The sequence below is a fragment of the Bos taurus genome, chromosome 6, assembly GCF_002263795.3.
Source record: "Bos taurus isolate L1 Dominette 01449 registration number 42190680 breed Hereford chromosome 6, ARS-UCD2.0, whole genome shotgun sequence".
Lineage (NCBI taxonomy): Eukaryota > Metazoa > Chordata > Mammalia > Artiodactyla > Bovidae > Bos > Bos taurus.
The window spans coordinates 110,820,798-110,846,241 of NC_037333.1; the positions used below are offsets into that span (position 1 = coordinate 110,820,798).

The 25,444-nt window shown below is 41.4% G+C and overlaps 1 long non-coding RNA gene across 2 annotated transcripts; it reads right to left on the bottom strand.

The window, feature by feature from the left end:
- Positions 1 to 3,228: 3,228 nt before the first annotated feature.
- LOC104968939 (uncharacterized) lies at positions 3,229 to 23,777 on the bottom strand. Of its 2 annotated transcripts, XR_009494968.1 has the most exons (4): positions 23,171 to 23,777; positions 22,317 to 22,358; positions 12,531 to 12,621; positions 3,229 to 12,009 (listed from the first exon to the last, which is right to left on the bottom strand). It is a non-coding gene; the product is annotated as an uncharacterized lncRNA (long non-coding RNA). The 2 variants fall into 2 exon arrangements; XR_003035230.2 differs by lacking the exon at positions 23,171 to 23,777 and having other exon boundaries at positions 22,317 to 23,152.
- Positions 23,778 to 25,444: the final 1,667 nt, after the last annotated feature.

Below are 25,444 nucleotides of genomic sequence, written 5' to 3' on the forward strand. Positions count from 1 at the left end.
CATAGTCTTGGCTAGATGGACCTTTGCTGGCAAAGTAATGTCTCTGTTTTTGAATATGCTATCTAGGTTGGTCATAACTTTCCTTCCAAGAAGTAAGCGTCTTTTAATTTCATGACTGCAGTCACCATCTGCAGTGATTTTGGAGCCCCCCAAAATAAAGTCTGACACTGTTTCCACTGTTTCCCCATCTATTTCCCATGAAGTGATGGGACCGGATGCCATGATCTTCGTTTTCTGAATGTTGAGGCTCAAGCCAACTTTTTCACTCTCCACTTTCACTTTCATTAAGAGGCTTTTGAGTTCCTCTTCACTTTCTGCCATAAGGGTGGTGTCATCTGCATATCTGAGGTTATTGATATTTCTCCTGGCAATCTTGATTCCAGCTTGTGTTTCTTCCAGTCCAGCGTTTCTCGTGATGTACTCTGCATATACATTAAATAAGCAGGGTGACAATATACAGCCTTGACTTACTCCTTTTCCTATTCGGAACCAGTGTGTTGTTCCATGTCCAGTTCTAACTGTTGCTTCCTGACCTGTATACAGATTTCTCAAGAGGCAGGTCAGGTGGTCTGGTATTCCCATCTCTTTCAGAATTTTCCACAGTTTATTGTGATCCACACAGTCAAAGGCTTTGGCATAGTCAATACAGCAGAAATGGATGTTTTTCTGAAACTCTCTTGCTTTTTCCATGATCCAGCGGATGTTGGCAATTTGATCTCTGGTTCCTCTGCCTTTTCTAAAACCAGCTTGAACATCAGGAAGTTCACGGTTCACATATTGCTGAAGCCTGGCTTGGAGAATTTTGAGCATTACTTTAGTAGCGTGTGAGATGAGTGCATTTGTGCGGTAGTTTGAGCCTTTCAACTAGTTTACCTGTGATTTGTTCCATCCACTTTTCCTAAAACATCTATGCCAGGATGATTCTTCAGATGACTACAGACTTTTCACCTTATGTGCAAGACTGTAATGAAACATTGACATATGCTTGTAACTGAACTGAAAGTATTCTGTAACAGTATAGAGGATGTAAAGGCAAAGTGGGTAGTAATGTGGACCCAGTTTCTTCACCTGTAAAATGCGGTGAGAGTCTATACCTCCCAGGATATCCTGAGAGTTACATGCTGTGTGGAACAGAGAGCCCAGCATAGGAAACATTAAATATTCGCTGTTACTTTTACCTATAAAATGAAGGGACAAGATGCTCTCTTTGGTCTCCTGCAGTTCTCAGCCTCTGGGACCCAAAAATAGTACCTTGAAAGATATTTCTTCAGGTTAATTCTACAGATTAATTTAGCAGGAGAAGAGAGGGACTCAGAGTTAGATTTGGCTGTTAAGTGACGTAAAGCACAAAATGTCAGTCAGTGGTTGAAACAAGATAGAGGTATTCCCTTTGTCTTGTGGTATTAGCTATCTATTGCTGTATACCACATTACCCAAAACTTAGTGGTTTACAACCTTTGTGTCACAGTTTCAGGGGATTAGTCTGTGGGGTCGCATGGAGTCGGATATGACTGAAGTGACTTGGCAGCAGCAGCAGTGGCTTAGTTGGGTCAATCTAGCTCAGGTTCTCTCATGAGAATACAGTTGAACCGACAATCTAGCCACAAAAAATACAACAGTAAGGCATACTGACCGAGTCTACCAGGAAATAATGAATAAGGAAGAGATAGTTGTGAAATACTTACCAAATATAAATGCCCAAGGTGAGTCAGCTTTAGGATGGGTCGAAATAAAAGGAATGCTATCATTCAGATTTAAACATGTTTAATCTTGCCTGTCTCTAACTGAACATTCCCGGAAAATGAGATCCCCCCCCGCAACTTTTTACACAGTTTTAATATTTCTATGATCTTCCTCTACAATTGTAGGGGTAAACCATGCATTGATGACAGCCATCAGTCAGGGAAAGACTGACTATATACCGGCCACCACCTTATCTGACAATATTGTGAAGTAGGCTCTGCCAACCCAATTTTACACAGGAGGGAACCAAAGCTCAGAGGTGCAAGTAGGATTTGAAGTCGTATCTCTCATTTTCAGTGCACCATGAGACTCTTTCCCTCCTGTACTTCACTTCCTGTTAAACACAAATCCTACCATGTAGTCTGCTGAGAGCTTAATTAGAAGTGCAGACAGTGGGGAATAATATACGGCAGAACAGGAGACAGAGTGCATACTGCCTCAAGATTCTTAAGCTAAGTGTCAGCTTACTGTTAGCTAAATTAATGAGAGAAGATCTGAAATAATAATTAAGAGTTAATGGTATGGTGCAGACAATGCAAGTAGAGTAGCACTTCAACCAGAGAGCTGTGGTGCCAAGAGTCCCTAACTAGCCCTGTTCCTGATGATGTTCCTCAAAACATGGTCCTTTTGGAACTCAATTAATATCACACCCCATTCTTTTAAAGATTTGATTTCTGAGACTCACCTTTGGAAATTTGAGTTAGTATATTTGGGTCAATGTCTCAGACCATATGATTTAGTTACATATGATTCCTATGTAACTAAAGTTTCAAAAATACTATTCCAGTTATTAGGAGACCCCAGTTCGATTCCTGGGTTGGGAAGATCCACTAGAGAAGGGATAGGTTACTCACTCCAGTGTTCTTGGGCTTCCCTTGTGACTTGGCTGGTAAAGAATCCACCTGCAATGCAGGAGACCTGGGTTCAATCCCTGGATTGGGAAGATCCCCTGGGGAAGGGAATGGCAACCCACTCCAGTATTCTTGCCTGGAGAATCCCATGGACAGAGGAGAGCTTGGTAGGCTACAGTCCCTGGGGTCACAAACAGTCAGACACAACTGAGCAACTTTCACTCACACTCACTATCATATGTCAAGCATTATATGTTCACTATCTTCAATCTCCACAATAACCCATTGAGGCATTATAATCAATATTTTACAGAAGTGGCAACCTAGACTCAGAAGTGTTCAGGAACTTTCCATGGTTACATAATTATGAAGAGATTTGAGCTCAGCTCTTATTCTGTTTACTCATGAATAAACAGTCTATCATTTTTCTAGTAATCTGTCATGCAAATTTAGCTATATTACATTTAGGGTATCATGTCCTTGTGTTTCGCAAATGATACCATGAGTTTCATGAATTCTACTATCACCTTATCAAGTCTGAGAAACAGTGACATACAGTAGCCATTCACTTAATAACAGGTATTGTTATTACTAAACATTTAAAACTATATAAAATATACTGTATATTAATAGAATCTAGTATTAAGAGATATTAAAGGCCACAGGTTTCAAAATGGTTTGAGCCATTATAATGGTTCAGCAGACCCAGATGGGAATCAGACTGTCTGGATTCCAATTCCAGCTGGTCTACTTTCTCACTTACTACCAGCAGAGAAAAACAGAACTTTATTTGCCTTCTGGGAATGAAGTCTGTTAATCTTGTTAAGCTATGAGCCTGTTTACTCTTCTGCTAAATTAACTGTGAAATGGAAATAATACAACTTATCTGACAGCAATGTCTGAGAATTCTGTTCAGTTCAGTTCAGTTGCTCAGTCATGTCCAGCACTTTGTGACCCCCATGGACTGTAGCACGCCAGGCCTCCCTGTCCATCACCAACTCCCTGACTCCACCCAAACTCATGTCCATTGAGTCAGTGATGCCATCCAACCATCTCATCTTCTGTTGTCCCCTTCTCCTCCTGCCTTCAATCTTTTCCAGCATCAGGGTCTTTTGAAATGAGTCATCTCTTCGCTTCAGGTGGCCAAAGTATTGGAGTTTCAGCTTCAACATCAGCCCTTCCAATGAACTCTCAGGATTGATCTCCTTTAGGATGGACTGGTTGGATCTCCTGGCACTCCAAGGGATCCTCCAGAGTCTTCTCCAACACCACAGTTCAAAAGCATCAATTCTTCAGCATTCAGCTTTCTTTATAGTCCAACTCTCACATCCATACATGACCACTGGAAAAACCATAGCTTTGACTAGATGGACCTTTGTTGGCAAAGTAATGTCTCTGCTTTTGAATATGCTATCTAGGTTGGTCATAAGTTTCCTTCCAAGGAGCAAGCATCTTTTAATTTCATGGCTGCAATCACCATCTGCAGTGATTTTGGAGCCCCCAAAATTAAGTCTGTTGCTGTTTCCACTGTTTCCCCATCTATTTCCCATGAAGTGATGGGACCAGATGCCATGATCTTAGTTTTCTGAATGTTGAGTTTTAAGCCAACATTTTCACTCTCCTCTTTCACTTTCATCCAGAGGCTCTTTAGTTCTTCTCCACTTTCTGCCATAAGGGTGGTGTCATCTGCATATCTGAGGTTATTGATATTTCTCCCAGCAGTCTTGATTCCAGCTTGTGCTTCCTCCAGCCCAGCATCTCTTATGATGTACTCTGCATAGAAATTAAATAAGCAGAGTGACAATATACAGCCTTGATGTACTCCTTTCCTGATTTGAAACCAGAAAATTAAATTACATGTGAGGATTAAATGGGATTATACAAGTAAGGACTTGTTAAGAGTGCCTGACATATAACCAAAGAGTTTAAAAAAGAAGACTTTGTTCATTTCTGTTGTTATCCAACAAACACAGTGCATCAGAAACTCCAGATTCAACACAGCTGAAAGTAAACTTGAAAGACAGGGGAAGGGGGTAGGGCATAAAATTTAAAAGAATGACATAGCCCGAGGACACAACACAAACTGGTTAGAATCAAATAGGCCCAAGATGGCAGACAATTCCACTTCCACTAGACCTTGAGCCTCAATAGATGCTCATTGTAAGACCTCAACAAGCTAAGTGATACATTCACCAGTTCCATGACACTTCCAAGGCCGACCATCAAAGATCAAAAGTGGGTGGTGGCCCAATTCCAGAAATATCCACCCCTTCCTCATAAAGGGCTTTCCTGGTGGCTCAGATGGTAAAGAATTTGCCTGCAATGCTGGAGACCCAGGTTTAATCCCCAGAATGGAAAAATCCCCTGAAGAAGAAAAAGGGTACCCTCTCCAGTATTCTTGCTTGGAGAATTCCATGGACAGAGGAACTTGGCCAGCTACAGTCCATTGGGGTCACAAAGAGTTGGACATGACTGAGAATCTAACACTCCCCAGAATAGCTGAAGTACGTCTCATTCATTATCCTATGAAATTACCCACTCCTATAAAAACAGATAACTCCATACCTGGGAGTTACCCACACTCACCTTATGGGATGGCTCACATTCTGTCTGCAGAATGTGTTTCTTTCTGAATCAGTTCAATTCAGTTCAGTCGCTCAGTTGTATCTGACTCTTTGTGATTCCATGAATCGCAGCACGCCAGGCCTCCCTGTCCATCACCAACTCCCGGAGTTCACCCAAACTCATGTGCCTCGAGTCAGTGATGCCATCCAGCCATCTCATCCTCTGTCGTCCCCTTCTCCTCCTGCCCCCAATCCCTCCCAGCATCAGGGTCTTTTCCAGTGAGTCAACTCTTCGCATGAGGTGGCCAAAGTATTGGAGTTTCAGCCTCAGCATCAGTCCTTCCAATGAACATCCAGAACTGGTCTCCTTTAGGATGGACTGGTTGGATCTCCTTGCAGTCCAAGGGACTCTCAAGAGTCTTCTCCAACACCACAGTTCAAAAGCATCAATTCTTCGGCGCTCAGCTTTCTTCACAGTCCAACTCTCTGAATAAATCTACTTATTACCTATCACTTTGTCTCGCCTTGAATTTTTTCTGAGATGAGACATCAAAAACATGAACTTCATTGAGTCCTGAGACCAGGTGTGTGACCTCATTTAAAAGACCTCCTACTTTGGCCAAATTCAAAGCCCAGTCAGGGTTTGGGCTGGATTCAAGTCCCAAACTGAGGTGCATTGTTTCAGACTCACCATTTTCTGGGTCCTGTGAGTATGCCAAGTCTCTGTATTCTTATCACCCTGGCTTCTGTCACTGTTCATCTAGTGACCCCATCTAGAACAACGACAGCAAACAAACGAGTACAAGACCCTATTCTAAGGACTTTCAGTATAAAATGTTATCTTTTCTCAGAACGACTGGAGTGTAGGTACTATTATCATCCCTATGTTACTGATGCAAAGAAATGACTCATTGGAAAAGACACTGATGCTGGGAAAGATTGCGAGCAGGAAGAGAAGGAGGCAACAGAGGATGAGATGGTTGGATAGCATCACTGACTCAATGGATAGGAGTTTGAGCAAACTCAGGGAGATAGTGAAGGACAGGGAAGCCTGGCACGCTGCAATCCATGAGGTCACAAGACTTAGTGACTAAACAAAAACAACAACTTTACAGATAAAAAAAACTGAGATGGAAGAGACGCAAAATTTGCCCAAGGTTATTCCACTAACACAGAATCAAGATTTTAACATAGGCAATCTAGCCCCCACACCTGTTATTTTATTTTTTATTTATTTTTATTTTTTGGCCACACCTCAAGGCTTGCAGGATCTAAGTTCCCCTACTGGGCCCTCTACAGTGAAAACACAGAGTCCTAATCATGCATATTTCAAGGAAATCTCCTAAACCTGTTATTTTAACCTACATGATATGGCCTCTAGAGATTTTTGAGTTATTTTTAAAGATTTAACTCTGCATCACTTGAATATCTAATAAAATACACAGCCTTCTTAAACACCCCCAATCCATCCCCTTCTCAACTCACACTGACATAGACCTAGTTTAGGCTCTACTACCTTCTGCTTGAATGACCAGTCTCCTTGGTTTTAGCTTCCTCTCATTCAATCCTGCCAAACCAACCAGTCAAAAGGTTTCTAAGGTAAATCTGATAAATAACTCTCCCGTGATTAAAAACTTTGAATGCCACCCCAGTTTTTACTGAATAGGATGCAAATACATGTCATTCAGTGAGGTACCTGGTATAGTTCCTCAGTAACAATATTGAGTGTGTTATATTTTACTTTAGTCCATACATCCATGTCTTTTTCCCCACTAAAGTGGGCCCTTTTTGAAGGTAAGGACACTGTTTTGTTGATCTTTATTTAACCCATAAATCCCCAGGTCCCAGCAGAACCATAGATACAGATGAAGCCATAATACTGTTAATATGTGAATCCGAATGATTCATTGCCCCACCAGCATGTGAGAGTTGGACCATCAAGAAGGCTGAGTGTAAAAGAATTGATGCTTTCCAATTGTGGTGCTGGAGAAGGCTCTTGAGAGTCCCTTTGACAGAAAGAAGATCAAAGTAGTCAATCCTAAAGGAAATCAACCCTGAATAATGATTGGAAGGACTAATGCTGAAGCTGAAGCCCCAATAGTTTGGCCACCTGATGCTAAGGAACCAACTCACTGGAAAGACCCTGTTGCTGGAAAAGATTGAAGGCAAGAGGAGAAGTGGGCAGCAAGAGGATGAGATGGTTATTGGCTTCACTGACTCATGGACATGAGTTTGAGAAAACTAAGTGAGGTAGATAGTCAAAGACAGGGAAGCCAGGAGTGCTACAGTCCACGGTGTCACAAAGAGTCAGAGACCGAACGACTTAGTGACTGAACAACAGCCAGCAAGTGCAGAGTCTGTGGCTTCGGGAGAACCTGTCGACATTACTAAGAAGTGCTTTTGAGCCCCTAGGTGTGTTTCTCACAGTTAAGTTCAGTCGCTCAGTTGTGTCCTACTCTTTGCAACCCCATGGATTGCAGCATGCCAGGCTTCTCTGTTCATCACCAACTCCCAGAGCTTTCTCAAACTCATGGCCATCGAGTTGGTGATGCCATCCAACCATGTCATCTCTATTGTCCCCTTCTCCTCCTGCCTTCACCATTTCCCAGGAACAGGGTCTTTTTCAATGAGTTAGTTCTTTGCATCAGGTGGCCAAAGTATTGGAGTTTCAGCTTCAACATCAGTCCTTCCAATGAATATTCAGGACTGATTTCCTTTAGGATGGACTGGTTTGATCTCCTTGCAGTCCAAGGAACTCTTAAGAATCTCCTACACCACAGTTCAAAAGCATCAATTCTTCGGCGCTCAGCTTTCTTTATGGTCCAACTCTCACATCCATTCGTGACTCCTCACAGGCTCTGTAACAAATTCAGTCTCTTTATAGTATGCCACTACCTTAGATAACAAGAGAGCCATTGTGTCTCTTCCTTCTTCCCCGAGCCCTGTATTCTCATATCATCATGAGCTTAGGTGCCAAGTTGTAAAGAATGGCTTTCTTCTTTGTGACATATTGTTAAAGTGGTCCCAAAGGAGGGTTATTTCAGCACTGTGTCTTTAGTGAAATAGCTTTCAACTGTATCCAGTTACAGCCCTGCAGCTCCCTGGACACCAGATTTGCTCTTAGGGGTCTGAGTCAGGGAAAATGTGAGGTTCAGCCACACTGTCATATTCAGAATCCCCACTTCACTCCAACAGTGGCTTTAGTGTTGATGCTGAGAGCTCAGCTGCTCTGTATACAAGTGCCAAATCTAATCTCAGAGACAGAGTCCTGGGTGAAGCAGAAAAGAGTGGCTGTATCGTTTTGCCTGGCAAAGGAGGGCAAAGCAAGCTAATGCCCTCAAAACCATGGGTCCCAAGTTGGGGAACATAGTGAGAAGTTTTATAGCAATTGTACAAAGAGGACATTCAGTTCAGTTCAGTCGCTCAGTCGCATCTGACTCTTTGCGACCCATGGACTGCAGCATGCCAGGCCTCCCTGTCCATCACCAACTCTCAGAGTTTACTCAAACTCATGTGCATTGAGTTGGTGATGCCACCCAACCATCTCATCCTCTGTCGTCCCCTTCTCCTCCTGTCCCCAATCCCTCCCAGCATCAGAGTCTTTTCCAATGAGTCAACTCTTCGCATGAGGTGGCCAAAGTACTGGAGTTTCAGCTTCAACATCAGTCCTTCCAATGAACACCCAGGACTGATTTCCTTTAGAATGGACAGGTTGGATCTCCTTGCAGTCCAAGGGACTCTCAAGAGTCTTCTCCAACACCACAGTTCAAAAGCATCAATTCTTAGGCACTCAGCTTTCTTTATAGTCCAACTTTCACATCCATACATGACCACTGGAAAAACCATAGCCTTGACTAGATGGACCATTGTTGGCAAAGTAATGTCTCTGCTTTTTAATATACTATCTAGGTTCGACATTGAGAGAGTCAATTTCTAGGTAGGTTTGTTGCAGGAAGGGGGACGCATTCCAGGGCCCAAAACTGGGCTCTTGTCTAACACTCGGAAGTGATTGTCCGAGGAGACACATCTGCTGACAAAGCAAGAGATTTTATTGGGATAGGGCACCTAGGTGGAGAGCAGTAGGGTAAGAGAACCCAGGAGAACAGCTCTGCCGTGTGGCTCACCGTCTCGGGTTTTATGGTGATGACATTAGTTTCTGGGCAGTCTTTGGCCAATCACTGTAATTGAGAGTCTTTCCTGGTGGCACACGCATTGCTCAGCCAAGATGGATGCTAGCGAGAGGGATTCTGGGAAGTGGACGGACATGTGGTGTCTCCTTTCGACCTTACCTGAACTCTTCAGGTTGGTGGTGGCTTATTAGTTCCATGCACTAGACCATTCAAGTATGACCTAAATCAAATCCCTTATGATTATACAGTGGAAGTGAGAAATAGATTTAAGGGCCTAGATCTGATAGATAGAGTGCCTGATGAACTATGGAATGAGGTTTGTGACATTGTACAGGAGACAGGGATCAAGACCATCCCCATGGAAAAGAAATGCAAAAAAGCAAAATGGCTGTCTGGGGAGGCCTTACAAATAGCTGTGAAAAGAAGAGAAGCAAAAAGCAAAGGAGAAAAGGAAAGATATAAGCATCTGAATGCAGAGTTCCAAAGAATAGCAAGAAGAGATAAGAAAGCCTTCTTCAGCGATCAATGCAAAGAAATAGAGGAAAACAACAGAATGGGGAAGACTAGAGATCTCTTCAAGAAGATCAGAGATACCAAAGGAATATTTCATGCAAAGATGGGCTCGATAAAGGACAGAAATGGTATGGACCTAACAGAAGTGAAGATATTAAGAAGAGATGGCAAGAATACACAGAAGAAGTGTACAAAAAAGATCTTCACGACCCAGATAATCACAATGGTGTGATCACTGACCTAGAGCTAGACATCCTGGAATGTGAAGTCCAGTCGGCCTTAGAAAACATCACTATGAACAAAGCTAGTGGAGGTGATAGAATTCCAGTTGAGCTATTCCAAATCCTGAAAGATGATGCTGTGGAAGTGCTGCACTCAATATGCCAGCAAATTTGGAAAACTCAGCAGTGGCCACAGGACTGGAAAAGGTCAGTTTTCATTCCAATCCCAAAGAAAGGCAATGCCAAAGAATGCTCAAACTACCGCACAATTGCACGCATCTCACACGCTAGTAAAGTAATGCTCAAAATTCTCCAAGCCAGGCTTCAGCAATACGTGAACCGTGAACGTCCTGCTGTTCAAGCTGGACTTAGAAAAGGCAGAGGAACCAGAGATCAAATTGCCAACATCTGCTGGATCATGGAAAAAGCAAGAGAGTTCCAGAAAAACATCCATTTCTGCTGTATTGACTATGCCAAAGCCTTTGACTGTGTGGATCACAATAAACTGTGGAAAATTCCGAAAGAGATTGGAATACCAGACCACCTGATTTGCCTCTTGAGAAATTTGTGTGCAGGTCAGGAAGCAATTGTTAGAACTGGACAGGGAACAACAGACTGCTTCCAAATAGGAAAAGGAGTATATCAAGGCTGTATATTGTCACCCTGTTTATTTAACTTATATGCAGAGTACATCAGGAGAAACACTGGACTGGAAGAAACACAAGCTGGAATCAAGATTGCCAGGAGAAATATCAATAACCTCAGATATGCAGATGATACCACCCTTATGGCAGAAAGTGAAGAGGAACTCAAAAGCCGATTGATGAAGGTGAAAGTGGAGAGTGAAAACGTGGGCTTAAAGCTCAACATTCAGAAAACGAAGATCATGGCATCCGGTCCCATCACTTCATGGCAAATAGATGGGGAAACAGTGGAAACAGTGTCAGACTTTATTTTGGGGGGCTCCAAAATCACTGCAGATGGTGACTGCAGCCATGAAATTAAAAGACGCTTACTCCTTGGAAGGAAGGTTGTGACCAATCTAGATAGCATATTCGAAAGCAGAGACATTACTTTGCCAGCAAAGGTCCGTCTAGTCAAGGCTATGGTTTTTCCTGTGGTCAGGTATGGATGTGAGAGTTGGACTGTGAAGAGGGCTGAGTGCCGAAGAATCGATGCTTTTGAACTGTGGTGTTGAGAGGACTCTTGAGAGTCCCTTGGACTGCAAGGAGATCCAACCTGTCCATTCTGAAGGAGATCAGCCCTAGGATTTCTTTGGAGGGAATGATGCTAAAGCTGAAACTCCAGTACTTCCGCCACCTCATGCTAAAAGTTGACTCATTGGAAAAGACTCTGATGCTGGGAGGGATTGGGGGCAAGAGGAGAAGGGGACAACAGAGGATGAGATGGCTGGATGGCATCACTGACTCGATGGACGTGAGTCTGAGTGAACTCCGGGAGTTGGTGATGGACAGGGAGGCCTGGCGTGCTGGGATTCATGGGGTCGCAAGCAGTCGGACACGACTGAGCGACTGATCTAATCTGATTCCTTATCAGGATCTCCTGTCATAAAATAACTCATGCAAATTCTTGCTATGGTGCCTGGCCAGGGTGGAAGGTTTCAATCAGTGTGCTTCCCCTCACAGGTTGATAAGGAGTCCAGGGTGGCTGAGAAGGAGGAGAAAGGGGTCTGGAGCCCTCAAGAAGGAGAAAGGGGTCTGGGCTCTCTAGGAGAAAAGGACAAAGGTTCTTTTCTACATGGCTTTGTCTTAGTCAATATAACAATATATCTTGAAGACTGTAGTCATCAGTATACATGCAGCTATGTTCTCCAGAGGAATCTTCTGAAGAAATCTGGGTCACAAGTGAATTAATTGTTCACAACCACACACCACACCCTATGGTCTGAAGAAAGAGGAAGTGATCCGTTTTCCTTATGGCCAATTGCAGTCAGAATTGCATCAAGTTCCTGTTGACACAATCTTTTCTTAAAAAAAAAAAAAAAAAGACCATTTAATTATGTTGTTTCTGTATTGCAAATCACTTTGGTTGATTTGACCTTTCAGATTTTAAATATATGGGATTTGTTGTTGCTCTGATGACACTGCAGCCTGTTAGGCAACGTGGTATTAATGGAGAAAATTCACCCAATTGCTAACTAGATTAGGGTTTTAAACATTGGTAGTGTTTTCAGCTTATCAAAGCTGAACATTTTAATGTGAACATTTCAACAATATTAGTACTGTTACAAATTGCAAGTATTAATCATGAAAATCTCATCTCAGCCTTACTGGTTAGAATCATGGTGTCATGCAAAGGGCACTTGACTACATTTCGTAGTTCTTTGTCTCTTTCACTAAACAACTACATGGTCATGGACAAGCTCGATAACTTTTATGACAATCTATGAGAAAACAATGCAAAAGTGCCTAGCATAACACTTGGCATATTGTATAGGCATTCAATATTTGTTAAAGTGAAAGGTTTAACAGATATTAAACAACTTACGGTCTTCATGAATCACACACTAAGTATGTATTTGACCCTCCTATTTGACACGTAGAGCTTTCCATGGTAGCTCAGCTGGTAAAGAATCCACCTGGAATGCAGGAAACCCTGGTTCAACTCCTGAGTTGGGAAGATCCCCTGGAGAAGGGATAGTCTACCCACTCCAGTATTCTTGGGCTTCCCTGGTGGCTCAGATGATAAAGAATCCACCTGCAGTGTGGGAGATCTGGGTTTGATCCCTGGGTTGGGAAGATCTCCTGGAGAAGGAAATGGCAACCCACTCCAGTATTCTTGCCTGGAGAATCCACCTGGACAGAGGAGCCTGGTGGGCTACAGTCCATGGGGTTACAAAGAGTCAGACACGACTAAGCGACTAAGCACATTTGACATGTAGATGTGGAAAGACTCATCATTACATTCATGTGAGACTAAGCAAAGTCTCATATTGCCTCTAAATACAAGTCAAAAGTCATAATATAGTGCTTTTAAAAACAACAGGTCACAAGCTAATTGTGGACTGAAACCAGCAAGTCTTTTTCATAGAAAATGCCAGAGAAACATACTCAAAGTCTGAGCAAGGAATATACCTATTGCCACAAGTAAATCCCATGGACGGAGGAGCCTGGTAGGCTGCAGTCCATGGGGTCGCACAGAGTCGGACACGACTGAGCGACTTTACTTTCACTTTTTCAGTTTCATGCATTGAAAGAAATGGCAACCCTCTCAAATGTTCTTGCCTGGAGAATCCCAGGGACGGGGGAGCCTGGTGGCCTGCCGTCTATGGGGTCGCACAGAGTCGGACACGACTGAAACGACTTAGCAGCAGCAGCAACTTGTAATATTTTAATCAAATGAATACAAACTGAACTTACATCATATTTTTTAAGCAATAAGAATAAAGAATGATTAAGTGAAAACTGTTCACCTACTGGATCTGGGGTGTAAAAACAATAAGGAAAAATAGTTATTTTAAACAGCATATTTTGACCTCATTCATGACACCTTCTAAAGCAGAAAAAAAGTGTAATACAAAAGATTATAATAAAGTTTTTTTCTCTTTTTGCCTACTCCGTGTGGCTTGTGGGGTCTTACTTCCTTAACCAGGAATTGAACCTGGGCCCTTGGCAATGAAACTATGAAGTCCTAACCACTGAACCAGCAGGGAACTCCCATAATGAAGTTAATTTAATACGTAGGTTTATCAAATTGTCAAAGATATTTTTAAAATAGAAGTGTAACATCTTCAAAATTAAAAATCTCCTTGGACAAAACCTGCTGAATTTATTGATAAGGAAAGGGGACAGATACATCAAGATCCCAGTCTAAGCATTGGTAGTGATTAAACCTTACTATTGTCATTAAAGCACACTGAGAGACAGAAAATAATTCACATGTTTTCTTACAGCATGTTTGGAGATGGTGTGTATAAATTAAAAATCTAATAAAAAAATGCAGAGTGCTAACACAGTAGCTCATTTATGTTTTACTATTGTGAAACACTTAGAAGCAATACTTATCACAAGTCCACAGAGATTTCAAAACCCAATTTGATGAAAATAAACTGCATAACATTTTTAGTTTGTTGGATATATACAGCAAGATCAGTTCAAACAAGATATGTTATGTTGTTTAACTATAACATCACACAAAATTAAATTAGATATATTTATTTCAGATAATGTATTGCTGGTAATATAAGTTAAAAAATATTTTTGATGGAAAATTTCAAATGAAAATAAGAATAGAGACAGTGGTATAATGAACACTGTCAGGCACCAATAATTATCAGCTTCAATAATTATCAACTAACATACAATATAACAAAATTCTGTTATCTGAATATGATTCTGGTAATTTCATTGAGGTGTTAAAAAACACAGGGATATATTTATTTAAATTAAATATTTAGTACTATTTGGTCGACTATTTTTTCTAGTTGAAAAATAATTGTTATTTTGCAAACATTTCTGAAGACAATATCTAAGTCATAAAATGACATAGATAAATGATATTTTCAGCATTCTCGATGAACTTTCTTTACAACTACAGGGTTTTATTTCAACATACAAATGTATTTAAAGGTTCCAAAAGGCATTACTGTCATGACAGTAATCACACAAGGTATTCAGTTCAGTTCAGTCGCTCAGTCGTGTCCGACTCTTTGCGACCCCATGAATCGCAGCACGCCAGGCCTCCCTGTCCATCACAAACTCCCGGAGTTCACTCAGACTCAAGTCCATCGAGTCAGTGATGCCATCCAGCCATCTCATCCTCTGTTGTCCCCTTCTCCTCCTGCCCCCAATCCCTCCCAGCATCAGAGTCTTTTCCAATGAGTCAGCTCTTCCCATTAGGTGGCCAAAGTACTGGAGTTTCAGCTTTAGCATCATTCCCTCCAAAGAAATCCCAGGGCTGATCTCCTTCAGAATGGACAGGTTGGATCTCCTTGCAGTCCAAGGGACTCTCAAGAGTCTTCTCCAAGAGCATCAAGGGATGCTCAAGAGTTCAAAAGCATCAATTCTTCAGCACTCAGCCTTCTTCACAGTCCAACTCTCACATCCATACATGACCACAGGAAAAACCATAGCCTTGACTAGACGAACCTTTGTTGGCAAAGTAATGTCTCTGCTTTTGAATATGCTATCTAGGTTGGTCATAACTTTCCTTCCAAGGAGTAAGCGTCTTTTAATTTCATGGCTGCAGTTACCATCTGCAGTGATTTTGGAGCCCCCCCAAAATAAAGTCTGACACTGTTTCCACTGTTTCCCCATCTATTTCCCATGAAGTGATGGGACCGGATGCCATGATCTTCGTTTTCTGAATGTTGAGCTTTAAGCCCACTTTTTCACTCTCCACTTTCACTTTCATCAAGAGGCTTTTGAGTTCCTCTTCACTTTCTGCCATAAGGGTGGTGTCATCTGCATATCTGAGGTTATTGATATTTCTCCCAGAAATCTTGATTCCAGCTTGTGTTTCTTCCAGTCCAGAATTTCTCATGACATACTTTGCATATAGTTAAATAAGCAAGGTGACAATATACAGCCTTGACGGACTCCTTTTCCTATTTGGAACCAGTCTGTTGTTCCATATCCAGTTCTAACTTTTGTTTCCTGACCTGCATACAGATTTCTCAAGAGGCAAATCAGGTAGTCTGGTATTCCCATCTCTTTCAGAATTTTCCACAGTTTATTGTGATCCACACAGTCAAAGGCTTTGGCATAGTCAATACAGCAGAAATGGATGTTTTTCTGGAACTCTCTTGCTTTTTCCATGATCCAGCGGATGTTGGCAATTTGATCTCTGCTTCCTCTGCCTTTTCTAAAACCAGCTTGAATATCAGGAAGTTCATGGTTCACGTATTGCTGAAGCCTGGCTTGGAGAATTTTGAGCATTACATTACTAGCGTGTGAGATGAGTGCAATTGTGCGGTTGTTTGAGCATTCTTTGGCATTGCCTTTCTTTGGGATCGGGATGAAAAATGACCTTTTCCAGTCCTGTGGCCACTGCTGAGTTTTCGAAATTTGCTGGCATATTGAGTGCAGCACTTTCATAGCATCATCTTTCAGGATTTGAAATAGCTCAACTGGAATTCCATCACCTCCACACAAGATATTAGTACTCCCCAATTTTCACAACATATGGAAAACAATAAGATATTTTGAAAGAAAGATACATCTGCTGTGGGGATCAAACTGTTTTATTGTGCGACTTTAGGGGAAGGGTCGAAAGGCTGGGAAGATGAGACCCAATATCCTTCTCCAGCCCATCTGCCCAGCTTGTCAGCTTCTGAAACTGAAAAAAAGATATTAAAAAAAATATTCATGTATTTGACTGTGCTGGGTCTTAGTTGCAGCATGTGGAGTCTTTAGTTGGCATGTGGGAATCTACTTCCCAGTCTAGAGACTGAAACCTCACCTCGGAATTGGGAGTGTGGAGTCTTAGCCACTGGACCACCAGGCAAGTCCATGAAGGAAAGATATTGTACATCTAACGTTTCTGGCACAAACTTTTGTAACAGATTTATGGAGGCATCACTGACATACAGTGAACCACACATATTTAAAATGTACAGTTTGAGGTCTTGGCAGAAGTATAAACACAAGAAACTGTCACCTGAAAAAAGATAATGAAAATCTTCCCCATCCCCAAGTCTCATGGTATCTTGGGAAAGCCTCCTTCCTGCTCTTTCCCCTGCCCCTCCACCCTTGTCCCCACATCCCAGGCAATTAAAGTTCTTTTTGTCTCTATGTCTTTAGTTTGCATTTCCTAGAATGTTATATAAATGGAATCATTTGTCTGACTTCTTTCACTCGGCATAATTATTTTTTAAACCCACCTATGTCATGGTTTGCTTCAATAGGTGATTCCTTTTTATTGCAGTGTAGTATAGCTGTGAAAAGAAGAGAAGCGAAAAGCAAAGGAGAAAAGGAAAGATTTAAGCATCTGAATGCAGAGTTCCAAAGAATAGCAAGAAGAGATAAGAAAGCCTTCTTCAGTGATCAATGCAAAGAAATAGAGGAAAACAACAGAATGGGAAAGACTAGGGATCTCTTCAAGAAAATCAGAGATACCAAAGGAATATTTCATGCAAAGATGAGCTCGATAAAGGACAGAAATGGTATGGACCTAACAGAAGCAGAAGATATTAAGAAGAGATGGCAAGAATACACAGAAGAACTGTACATAAAAAGATCTTCACGACCCAAATAATCATGATGGTGTGATCACTGACCTAGAGCCAGACATCCTGGAATGTGAAGTCAAGTGGGCCTTAGAAAGCATCACTATGAACAAAACTAGTGGAGGTGATGGAATTCCAGTCGAGCTCTTTCAAATCCTGAAAGATGATGCTGTAAAAGTGCTGCACTCAATATGCCAGCAAATTTGGAAAACTCAGCAGTGGCCACAGGACTGGAAAAGGTCAGTTTTCATCCCAGTCCCAAAGAAAGGCAACACCAAAGAATGCTCAAACAACCGCACAATTGCACTCATCTCACACGATAGTAAAGTAATGCTCAAAATTCTCCAAGCCAGGCTTCAGCAATACATGAACCGTGAACTTCCTGATGTTCAAGCTGGTTTTAGAAAAGGCAGAGGAACCAGAGATCAAATTGCCAATATCTGCTGGATCATGGAAAAAGCAAGAGAGTTCCAGAAAAACATCTATTTCTGCTTTCTTGACTATGCCAAAGCCTTTGACTGTGTGGATCACAATAAACTGTGGAAAATTCTGAAGGAGATGGGAATACCAGACCACCTGACCTGCCTCTTGAGAAACCTGTATGCAGTTCAGGAAGCAACAGTTAGAACTGGACATGGAACAACAGACTGGTTCCAAATAGGAAAAGGAGTACATCAAGGCTGTGTACTGTCACCCTGCTTATTTAACTTATATTTAGAGTACATCATGAGAAACACTGGGCTGGAAGAAGCACAAGCTGGAATGAAGATTGCTGGGAGAAATATCAATAACCTCAGATACTCAGATGACACCACCGTTATGGTAGAAAGTGAAGAGGAACTAAACAGCCTCTTGATGAAAGTGAAAGAGGAGAGTGAAAAAGTGGGCTTAAAGTTCAACATTCAGAAAACTAAGATCATTGCATCTGATCCCATCACTTCATGGCAAATAAATGGGGAAACAGTGGAAACAGTTGCTGACTTTATTTTTGGGGGCTCCAAAATCACTGCAGATGGTGACTGCAGCCATGAAATTAAAAGACGCTTACTTCTTGGAAGGAAAGTTATGACCAACCTAGACAGCATATTAAAAAGCAGAGACATCACTTTGTCAACAAAGGTCTGACTAGCCAAGGCTATGGTTTTTTCAGTAGTCATGTATGGATGTGAGAGTTGGACCATAAGGCTGAGCACCGAAGAATTGATGCTTTTTAACTGTGATGTTGGAGATGACTCTTGAGAGTCCCTTGGACTGCAAGGAAATCCAACCAGTCCATTCTGAAGGAGATCAGTCCTGGGTGTTCATTGGAAGGACTGATGTTGAAGCTGAAACTCCAATACTTTGGCCACCTGATGTGAAGAGTTGACTCATTTGAAGAGACCCTGATGCTAGGAAAGGTTCAGGGCAGGATCAGAAGGGGTCGACAGAGGATGAAATGGCTGGATGGCATCACCGACTCAATGGACATGGGTTTAGGTGGACTCTGGGAGTTGGTGATGGACAGCGAGGCCTGGAGTGCTGCAGTTCATGGGGTTGCGAAGAGTTGGACATGACTGAGGGACTGAACTGAACTGAACTAGGTTTGTCATAGCTTTTCTTCCAAGGAGCAGCATCTTGTAATTTCATAGCTGCAGTTACCATCTGCAGTGATTTTGTAGCCCCCCAAAAAGAAAATCTGTCACAGCTTTTACATTCTTTACTCCTGGAAATATTTTTTCTTTGTTCTGAAATCTACTTTGTCTAGTAACAATGGATATTTTAAATTTCTTTTAATTAGTTTTACCCTCATATCTTCTGCAGAAGGGCATTGCAACCGAGTCCAGCATTCTTGCCTGGAAAATCCAATGGACAGAGCAACCTGGCAGGTTACAGTCCCAAAAAGGGTTGCAAAGTGTCAGACATGACTGAAGTGACTTAGCATGCATGCATGCACTATCACATCTCTTTTTGCCTCCTTTTGTTTTTAACCTACATGAGTCGTATAAGCAGCATATAATTAGGTCTTGCTCTTTTATCCAATCCAACAATCTCTGCATTATAACAGGGGTAAAGAGCCAGTGGTTCTCAACCGGAGGCAGTTTTGCCCCCAGAAGAATTTGATGATCTCTGGAGATATTTTTTTAAATAACATTTTTAAAATGTAAAAGCTATTATTAGATTGTAGGCAGTAAACTAACACGGCTACAGATCAGTTTGCTAGTCTAGTGTGTTTTCTTTTGCCTGAAAGACTGGACTTGCTTTGACATTTCTTACATTACGGATCTGTGAGGGATGAATTCTTTCAGCTTTTGCCGGAGAAAGCTATTTTGCTTGTTTTTGGAGTGTTTTCTCTGGGCATAGAATTTTAGATTGACAGGGTTCTCTCTAGTTCATTAAATAAGTTTGTCTACTGACTTCTCAACCGAATTATTTTCTAAAAGAAATATGATGTCACTCTCATGTTGGAAACAGTGCCTTTTTTCCTTGTTTTTTTTTTTTTTATTAAGATTTTATCTTAATCACTGGTTTTAAGCAATTTGATAATGATGTGCTTGGGGTAGTTGTTTTCCTGCTTCACGTACTTGGGATTCATCAATCGCCTTAGGTCTGTGGATTTATAATTTCTGTCATTAAAAAAAAACTTTTTAGCTATTTCTTTAAATAAATCCTTCAGGTTTCTTCCATATCTCTTAGTCTCCTATTATAGGCATATTAGGCAGTGGTTCACAGCTCACTTGTTGGTCTTCTGTTTCTGTGTTTCATTTTGGATAGTTCTTATTGTAACATCTTCAGACTCATAAATCTTTTCTTCTACAGTGTCAAATCTGCCGTTAATCCACCCAGTGTTTTATATCCCACACTCTGTAGTTTTCATTTCTAGAAGTTTGGTCTATCTCACGTGTCTCTACTTAACTTTTTAAACATAGGGAATAGTTACAGTATGCTGTGCTTAGTCATTTGTCGTGTCTGACTCTTTGTGACCCCATGGATTGAAGCCCACCAGGCTCTCTGTCCATGGGGATTCTCCAGGCAAGAATGCTGGAGTGGGTTGCCATTTCCTTCTCCAGGGGATCTTGCCAACCCAGGGATCGAAGCAAGGTCTCCTGCATTGCAGGCAGATTGTTTACCATCTGAGCCATCAGGGAAGTCCCCCCAAAATAGAGGCAAAGTGTGTGCTCAGTTGCTCAGTCATGTCTGACTCTTTGTGACCCCATGGACTGTAGCCTGCTAGGCTCCTCTGTCCTGTCCATGGGATTTTCCAGGCACGAATCCTGGAGTGTGTTGCCATTTCCTTCTCCAGGGCATCTTTCCGACCCAGGGGTGGAACATGTCTCTGAGTCTCCTATGTTGGCAGGCGGATTCTTTTCCTCTGCACCACTTGAGAGGTTACAGTATAATGTGTGCAAATTTTAACATCTGTATCAGTTTCAATCGATTTGTCTCCTTACTGTGGGTCCTATTTTTCCACTTATTTGCATCTTTGGTAATTTTTGAGTGGATGCCAAGCAATGAAAGATTTACCTTTCTAGATACTAGATAGTTTTGTGTTCCTGTAAGACTTTTGCTCTGGTGTGTTATCTTGGAAACCATTTGGTATTTTTAGGTCTTGTTTTAAATACAAGGCAGAACAGTGCTCAGCCTAGGGCTAATTATTCCCCGTAACTGGGCAAGACCCTTCTATGTACTGCATGCATTGCTCTGTGAGTGAGGTTTTTCCATATGTCTTGTGGGCACAGCCATTATCCCCAGCTCTCTTTGAGCTGGGGTCTATTGCTTGTAATACCTTCAGGAGGTCCTTTTCTTGGCCTCAGGCAAGTTCCTCACCATTGTGCACTGATCAGTACTCACCTGAAAACTCAAGCAAGCAAGCATCTTTCCAGATTTCTAGAGTTCTCTTTCTGTGCTGCTCTCTCCTGTTAGGCTGTGCTGCAAACTGTAGCCACTGTGGTTTCACCAGACGCTCAGCTCTTTCTCATGCAACCTAGGGTCCCACCAAGCTCTTCCTGTGTTCCCCACAGCCATGCTGAGCCTGGAGATTCTCTCAAGGCGGTAAGAGGGAGCAACCATAGAACTCACCTTGTTCATTTCCTCTCACTCAGGGTTCACATCCTTTATTGCCTGTTCTTCACTGCCTGATGTCCAGTGTGTTTAACAACATTTTTTGATATATGTTGCCTTTTTTTTTTTTTTTTTTACTGTTTCTGGCATGGTTCAAACTTTTAACCATTGTATCCCAGAAAAAAAAAAAAATTGATGCATTCAAGAAAACTATCTGGTTGGATTCATTTGCCTTCAAAAACTCTGAATCAGAAATTGAGTTGCATATACTTGGTAATTAAAGAATATGAAATATTACAGCTTGCTTTTCACAGATGCAAAAGATTAGGAGACATTAAATTTATGATTCTTTTTGATGAAATAAGACTGTTCACAGACTTCCCTGGTGGTACAGTGGCGAAGAATCCACCTGCCAATGCAGGGGATGCAGGTTCAATCCCTAGTCTGGGAAGATTCAGATGCCTTGGAGCAAGTAAACCCTGTGCCCAGTAACTACTGAGCCTGTGCTCCGGAGCCCTGGAGCCCTAACTACTGAGGCCTTGTGCTGCAGCCACTGCGGTCCGTGTGCCCTAGAGCCGGTGCCCCACGAGAGAAACCCCTGCTCACTGTAACTGGAGAAAGTCCGTGAGCAGCAACAAAGACCCACCGCAACCAAAACATAAATCAATTTAAAAAATGACTGTTCATTGAAAAGCAGAATTACTGTAATACGATTCACTTTCAATATTTAATTCAATCAAAACAAAGGAGACAGAATTAACCAGATATATGGAATTGTTCTTGTGCATCTCAGATTGGAATGAATTTACGAACAGACGGTGTACTAATCACATTAAATAAAATATTCCTGATTTTTATCTGTATTGTGTTTATTTGGGATTATTTTTCTATGCTGCATTTAAATATTAGTGAAGTTTATTTAATCATATCATTTCTCCCCTACAAAGTAAAGGCATCATTTCATGAAACTTTTAGTCATAAATCTTCCTTCCTCCCTATCAGCTCATTTCTACTATATTAGAAAATGATCAAAGTAATGGCTTTACATGAAAAATTTGTCGTGTACCTACCATCTTTGTTTTTGCAAATTCCTGTCAGTTCACCGAGAGTTACTGAAAAAGAAAGCAGTGATCTTGCCACTATCGTCCACTTTGACTCATCATAAAGATAAAGCAACTCAAGATATTTCAGTGAAGTGTAACCAGGCTTGTAGAAGATTTTTTGCATCACTAACTTCACAGCATCTGTTCAGTTATGAAAGCTTTAGAGGAATGTAACTTCCCTCTAGTTTTCACTTCCTTTATTTTGTTACATAACTCATTTTCTTCAAATTGGTATGAACTTGAAGGTATTTATTAGACAAGTAAAAACAAAAATGGAAAACAAAGCATATCCGTACAAAAAGAAATAAAGTGAACACACACACTCACACACAAATTATTTAGGACTAAATAACCAATGACTGTTTTAGGCTATGGGGTTCCCAGGTGGTGCAATGGTAAAGACTCTACCTGCCAAGGCAGGAAAGGTAAGAGACAGGAGTTTGATCTCTGGCTTGGGAAGATCCCCTGGTAGGAAATGGCAACCTGTTCCAGTATTTTTGCCTGGAGAATCCCATGGACAGAGGAGCCTGGCAGGCTACAGTCCATGGGGTTGCAAAGAGTTGGATGTGACTGAGTGACTGTGTAGGCACACACAAACACACATGCACACATTGTAGGCTATAAAGATTTTCTTGCATTCTTCCTATCCTGGGTTTACCAGGTTTTCAGGCTTAGGTTCCTGTCTAGGGCCCCTCTGACTATTGCTTTCACTCTCAAGTCTTAGCTATCACACTGGCAGTGAAAAAAACAGAACCACTCAAGAGAGTTGAAAGTTTACCACTGTGTACACTTTACACAGTTAGACATGTACTGTGACTTACCTTCTTAGTCACAAAAACTCTACTTGGAACAGGCAGAAATGCCATCCTGACCACTTCTGATTTTTTTCTGATGCATGAAAATCTTCAGATGAAGGTCTGCACACCTGAGGCGAATATTTGAAAGGGAGTATCAGGTGGAATAAAGGTCTACTTCTATTAAGTTAGTTGTTTGGCCTTTGGCAAATATTTAACTCTCTAGGCTTTAGTTTCAGTTCAGTTCAGTCACTCAGTCGTGTCCGACTCTTTGTGACCCCATGGACTGCAGCACGCCAGGCTTCCCTGTCCATCACCAACTCCTGGAGCTTACTCAAACTCATGTCCATTGAGTTGATGATGCCATCCAACCACCTCATCCTCCGTCGTCCCCTTCTCCTCCCTTTTTCAATCTTTCCCAGCATCAGGGTCTTTTGAAATGAGTCATCTCTTTGCATCAGGTGGCCAAAGTATTGGAGCTTCAGCTTCAGCATCAGTCCTTCCAATGACTATTCAGGACTGATCTCCTTTAGGATGGACTGATTGGGTCTCCTTTCAGTCCAAGGGACTCTCAAGAGTCTTCTCCAACACCACAGTTCAGAAGCATCAATTCTCCGGCACTAAGCTTTCTTTATAGTCCAATTTTCACATCCATACATGACTACTGGAAAAACCATAGCTTTGACTAGATGAACCTTTGTTGGCAAAGTAATGTCTCTGCTTTTTAATACCCATCTAGGTTGGCCTTAGTTTCCCCACTTGTAAAAACAGGAATATTAGAAGTGAAAAGACTACAGAGTAACACATTTATAATCCTTAATCATACACATTAGGACACTGTTTTCACCTCCTGATATGAACGCAATAGAATGTTTATGTGCTGTGCTCAGTCGTGTCTGACCCTTTGCAGCCCCATGACCTGTAGCCTGCCAGGCTCCTCTGACGATAGAATTTCCCAGGCAAGAATATTGGAGTGGGGGTGCCATTCCCTTCTCCAGGGGATCTTCCCAATTCAGGGATCAAACTCGCATCTCTTATGACTCTTGCATTGGCAGACAGATTCTTTACACTAGCACCACCTGATAAACCCCAATAAAATGTTTATAAAACACCACATAAGTATTTTACCCCAATTCCTGAAAAAAAAAAAAGGACAAACTATTCTAGTCAATCATCTACCCTTAAATAGCAGTTTATGGGAAATATACATGAACTAAACAGGCTGCATGATACTATGAGGATGAAATCAGCCAAATCCAGAATATGGGAAATTCACCTAGACAAATGACCCAATCTCTACCACAAATAATTGTCAAAGAAATACAGGAGAAGAGAGCCTGTTATATATTAAAAGAGACATAAGAAGTAGCATATAAAATATACAGATAGTTTAGATCCTAATTCAAAGAAATGGTGTGAAAAACAATTTTTTTAAGAAAATTAGAAAAATCTGAACACTGGAGAGTAGATGAAATGATAGCTAAGATTTGCTTTCAACTAATTCTAACTGAGCAGGGTGGGATGTGTGAAATGTATTCATGTGGTCTGGGCTGTGGGAAGAGAGAAGGAAGAAAAACAAAACTGGTCTAATACTAATAGTGGTTAAAGCCAGGTGCTGGTTTACTAGGTTCATTTTACTATTCTCTCTGAAAGTTTTCATAACAGTAAAAATAAACATGACTTTCAAATCCATTAACTTTATGTTTGTTTACCTCATATATCACTAGGCCTTGTTGAAGATATGGAATGCTCTGAACTAAGTACAAAATCCTAAGAAAACAAACAGATGAAAAAAAAGAGTCATTAAAAACCCAATTGAGGGACTTCCCTGGTGGTTCAGTGACAGAGATGCCTCACTTCCAGTGCAGGGGGCCTGGGTTCGATCACTGGTCAGGGAATTAGATTCCACATGCTGCCACCAAGAGTTCACATGTCGCGAATAAAAATCCTGCATGCCACAGCTAAGACCTGGCACAACCAAATAAATAAATACCTTCTTAAAAACCCAATTGAACTAGCTAACAAGTGATAATTCTATATATATTAAGAAAATAAGGCACTGATACCTACACAATTAATACACCTAATTAGCCTCAAGACAGATCAACCCATGGATCATCTTTTTTCACCTAAACTCCATCTATAATACCCCCAAATCCCTGGTCTCATATTAGAAATGGCTTTTTAAAAGGTTCATTAGGTTGCCTTGAAAAGAATTTTTTTAAGTCTTTGGGGCAAAAACCATTTCCTATGCTTAAACACACCTAGCTTGATTCTCCACATTTGACAACTTCAGGATCA